Source organism: Vombatus ursinus, unplaced genomic scaffold (assembly GCF_900497805.2).
Source record: "Vombatus ursinus unplaced genomic scaffold, bare-nosed wombat genome assembly UNPS02014812.1, whole genome shotgun sequence".
Taxonomy (NCBI): domain Eukaryota; kingdom Metazoa; phylum Chordata; class Mammalia; order Diprotodontia; family Vombatidae; genus Vombatus; species Vombatus ursinus.
The window spans coordinates 18239410-18244844 of record NW_020954590.1 but is presented as its reverse complement, the minus strand read 5'-3'; the positions used below and the strand labels follow the sequence as shown (position 1 = coordinate 18244844).

At 42.0% G+C, this 5435-nt stretch overlaps 1 pseudogene; it reads right to left on the bottom strand.

Moving 5' to 3' along the window:
• Positions 1-392: 392 nt before the first annotated feature.
• LOC114053849 lies at positions 393-1286 on the bottom strand (annotated as a pseudogene).
• Between the last annotated feature and the right edge of the window lie 4149 nt (positions 1287-5435).

Sequence of the window (5435 nt, the reverse complement as noted above, 5' to 3'; positions counted from 1 at the left end):
TTCTTAAGCATAAAAGCCAAACCATTGCTTAGAAAAAAAAGACAACTTGATGCTCCAATTTAGCAGAGCCACACATCCCTCCCTCTACTCGGCTGCCCTCTAGGGACCATCTGGGTCTCCAAACACCAAACAAACCAGCTTTACTTTACCCAGAAGAGAGGTGAAAGCCCTCGATTAGACCAAACCTTTGAACTGGTAAAAGGTGCAATCTTTTCCTACCCACAGGAGGGCACTTAGGGTTGGCCCCTGGGTTTGCCCTGCTCTCCTTGTGCAAGGAACAAAGATTACACCTTATTTAAAAAGGTGCAATTCAAATAAAGGTGATGGGGAGACCTAACTGTTAGGGAATGCTTTGACCCCAGATTTGGGTTTGGGCCCAGCCAGGGCTGCCTTCAGTTGTCAGAGAGGGTCAGTGCCAGGGCAGCCTGAAATGCAGCTTCTTCCTCGATGCTGTAGTCCACAAAGGTGTCATAGGAGAATTTGTGTCGATGGAGGAGGTACTGCAGGAAGTTGGCGCTCTTGTAGCCTGGGCCGCCCCAGGGCGTGGCTGAAGAAATGGGGCAGACCACTCGATTGGAATCTTTGCGGTGAGTCTCCATGCAGTGCTTCACCAGATCCTGCTGGTCCAGATTGCAGGCTCCACAGTAGGGACACACAAAGGTGTATCTGTTTGGGATATTGCTGGGAATGGACTGGGATGTTGGCACTACTGGGACAAACTTGGGACAGTTGGCCATCTGCTCTTGGACCTTCATGCAGGAAGAAACGTGTGACCTCATCTTTGCAAGAGTCACCTTCTTGTTGCAGCCCAGGCACGGAGTCTTGTAGGATGACAGTTGCTTTTCCACACTGGAGGCTTTGTCCACTTTCTTTGGGTCAAAGGGCATTAGGCAGAGTGGGCAGAGTGGAGATGGCACCTGGAGACACGGCTGCAAACACTCTCCACAGAACGTGTGTCCGCAGCTGCCGATGGCCTCGGGATGGTGGTAGACCTCCAGGCAGATGGGACAGCTGTCCTGGACCTCCAGGTCGCTCTCGCCTGCGCCGGGCCCGGCAGGGGGCTGCGGGGCGCTGGCGGGGGCTCTGGCCGGGGGGCACGGCTGCTGCGCCAACGCCACCAGGTTGCGGAACAGCGCCCTCACGGGGCCCGCCCCGCCCCAGCCCACCCCAGCCCGCCCCTGCCTGCCAGCCCTGGCACACTGGCCCCGCTCACTCCCAGTCCGCCGTTCGGGCTCTAAGGGTCTCTTTTCAAGGAATTGATTCAAATCCATAAGAATAAGCACCATAACCCAAATGATTTGGGCAAAGAATATGAACAGGTAGGAAAAAAACAATCTAAACTATCAGTAGCCATATAAAAATTACTTCAAGTCACTGATAATTGCAGAAATGCAAATGAAAATGACTCTAAGTTCCTACCTCATACCCATTATATTGGCAAGGTTGAAAAATAAAGGAAAATGACTAATGTTAAAGGACCTACAGGAAAATAGATACATTAATGCTCTGTTAGTGGTGCCAATAGTGAGTTAGTAAATTGGTCCAGCCATTCTGGAAAGACATTTGGAACTACATCCAAAAAGTTATTGAACTGTGCTTACCCTTTGACCTAGCAGCACCAGTATTAGGCCTATGCCCAAAGAGATCAAAGAAAGAGGAAAAGGACCTTTACATACAATAATAATAATTAGTGTATATATAAGTAGCTATACATATATATGGTTATAGCTGGCAAAGAGTTACATATATGATAACTCATTTGACCCACATCACAACTCTGTGAGATAGGTGCTATTATTTATCCCCATTTTACAGATGAGGAAACTAGAGTAAGTGACTTGACCAGGGTCACAAATCTAAAAAGTATTGGTGGCAGGATTTGAACTCAGTTCTTCCTGATTCCAAGTCCTGCTGTATTCATTGTGCCAACTCTTTTTGAAATAACAAAGACCTGGAACCTAATAGGGCGTCTATCAGTTAGAGAAGGGCTGAACAATATGAATATAATATATATTACATTTATTGTACATAAAAATGATGATGGTGGTTTCAGAGAAACCAGAGAGACTTGTATGAGTGAAAAATACTGTAGAAATAAACAATGTTTAAAACTTTAAGAGCTCCAATTGACCCAGTGACCATCCATCATTTCAGTGGATCAGTGATAAAGCATGCTAACTTCTGCCTAACAGAGAAGAAAATGGGCTCATGCTGAAGATTGTTACAGTTTGTGTATTGGGGGGGGCGTGTTTGAACAGGACCAATGCAGGAATATATTTTGCTTGACCATGCACATTTGTTACAAGGATTTTATTTTTCCTTTTTTCGCCAATGGTTGAGGGGGTAGAAAGGAATGAAAATCAATTTTTATAACTTAAAAACATAAAATTTTAAAAACCACAAAAACTAAGGAGATATAATTGTAGTCTTGTTGGTCACATCATTTGAGAATTCAAAAGGTAAAGAAGCCTAAAGTATATGGACATTCAATTTCCCATGTTTTCTAATTGGAAATCTCACTGTCATATATTCAACACAGCTATTCATCGTGGGGCTCTGCACTACCCTCAAAAAGATATCTTCCCCAAAGTCTTTCAGAATCATTCTTGGCCTTCCTGAGACCCCACGTAATAAAAGCTAATACATAAACACAGAGTATTACTGTTACTGAAGATACATGACACAAATCAACAGTGTAAGATGCTTTTTTCATTTGGAAAAATGCCAGGGACCAGAAAGACTGATATACTCTTAAGCTATGTCTTTATGTTGAAATCCAAAAACGGATACTTACCCAAAATAACTCCATTAAAATTCCCACTGGACTTGCACCCTGAGGAAACTATAGCATTTCTTTCATTCAATATTCAGTTTGTTGACCCACCTTTCTCAACCTCCCCTCCCCAGTTGGCCAGTTGTGTGAATATTCCATGCCAGCTGGCATCTGGCCAAAGAGCTGGCCATAAATAAATGTGCTGCCTGTCTGGCCAGCAAAGAATGGGAAGATGATGTTAACAGAATCCCTTGCTCTTTCTAATCTCATTTGCCTTTGGTAGAGTGGACAACTAGGAACATGGAGAATGATGCAGATTTGTAAAGGATAAGACCAGTAAGAAAATTAGAAAACCTATATTCCTGTAAAGTATTTATCACCCATGCTGTTAGATGCACCTGTCTGGGTAACAGTTCAGATCCCTTTATTGAAGTATAACTTACCATTAGAGAATAGCATATTCATCAGGGAAACCTTGTCTCACACAGTTGGAGGCGAGAAGAAAATCTCTTGGCTGAGGAGCGTGGGAGGAGCATGGCATTGTTCTGTTACATGATGCTGTGTCAGCAGCACAAAGATCACGTCTATGAAATTCTATCCATCCTGGGTACAGAGACTTAGAAACATAGAATCATAGATTTAGAATTGGAAGGGAACTTAGACATCAAGAAATCTCACACTTTATAAATGAGGAAACTGAGGCAGAGATGATAAGTGACTTGTACAGGGTCAGACAACCAATAAGTATCTGAGATGGGATTTGAACTCAGTTCTTTCTGATTCCAAGTCTAGAATTTTAGCAATTACCCTATTGTGCCTCTCCACACAGGTTTCCCATTCCCCTACAAGTGTTCTAAAGTGGACTACTTTAAATTGTGCTGGCTGAATTTCAAATAAAACTGCAATCAGTTTCTTGATTTCACATATATACAGACAAAGTGTAAGCTAAAGTGGAGATTTGACAACAATCTCATTACTTTGATAAAAGCTGACTATTGAAATACAATGTCTGGGCCACACAATTGTCTAAAGCCTGGAATTTTAGTTAGTATGTCTACACTGGCCAAAGTAATGGAATCACTTATGATACTTTCATTTTCTGTTGAGTTGGGCAAACACACCAAGTTTATTACTAAGCAGAAGCAACTGAGCTCTGGCCCAGCATACCTAGAATGCCCGGGACACAAAATTTAGAGAGGGCAAAGCACAATGCAGTCTTCTTGTGAGCACAAGGGTAGTAGCTGCAAGTCCAAACATAGAGGGATGATGGTGGACTAGGTAGGACTTCCAATGCACAATCAACCCCATTGAAAACATATAAAACATTTGTTTTATACCTGGTGCTAAGATTCCAAACTCAAACAGCAATGCCAAATTCCTTCAAGGGTCAAGTTGGAATCTCCTTCAGCACATGGGGCCTCCTCATCTTGAAACATCCATCCTGCCTCCTTGCTTTCTCACAGTAGAATTTTCATTTACCACGCTGGTCTCCTACTCTCATTGGTGAGACTAGCTCTCATTGGTCTAGACTGGCTAAACATCATTTCTCTGCCTGTTTCTGACTTTCTGGAATTCAATACCATACCCTTGCATAAGTAACTTCACCCATCCTTTTCACTCCCTGCTTTTCAGCCCCCCTTTTGTGTGTCATCTTATATCTAATGTGTTATCTTATATTCTAGTGAATGCTAGACCATTGAAGGTAAGAAACATCATTCTTTTTGCTTATATTGGTATCCCCAATGCTAAGTTCATTGCCTGGAATACACTAAGTGCTTAATAAATACTTGCTGCCATGCCTTTATTGATTCTTTTGTTTTCTACTTATTGAAGAAGTAACTTCGGTTGTAATAAGTCCTTGGCTATAGTTTAGTCAAGATATATTTCCTCTATTCATTAACTTGTGACCACATGAGAAAGACCCATCACAGAGGCAACACTTAATGGTTGCAATTATCAATTCCAATCCTGATTTGCACTGTAAGAACCTTGCAATAGGGGGAGCAAAGCAAGACTTTATTAGTTGGTGAAACAGAATCAGAGGATAGGAGATGAATAACCCGATATTGGGAACTGTGATATAGGGAGAACCAAAGAAGGAATGAGGGGGATTAATGAATTTAGAGAACTGTTGTTAAATTGATGGATGGATACATTCAAAGATGAAACATTGAAGCTTAGCAACTCTTCCATAGTATTCAAGAAAGGAAAAACATAATATGTAAAATTTAATCAAAATCATACCAGCTGTTCATTGCTTTGCCTAAAGGCAACAAAATTTTTCTTCCAGTATTAAAAATATAGAACAAGATACAATTGGCTGCTGGGTGATGCAGTGGATAGAGCAATGGGCCTGCAATCAGGAAGACTCATCTTTCTGAATTCAAATCCAGTCCCAAATATTTACTAGCTGTGTGACCCTGAGCAAGTCATTTAAACTTTTTTGCCTTAGTTCCTCATGAGCTATAGAAGGAAATGGCAAACCATTCTACTGTCTTTGCCAAGAAAACCCCAAATGAGGTCACAAGGACACAATGACATTAAGGTCCCTTCCAGCATGAAATCTCTAATCCTATGGTATCCCCCCCCCCACAAAAAAGCTAATGTAATCTATACTGCATTAAGAGTTGCCATTTTTACAGGACTGTCCCACATTCTAGTA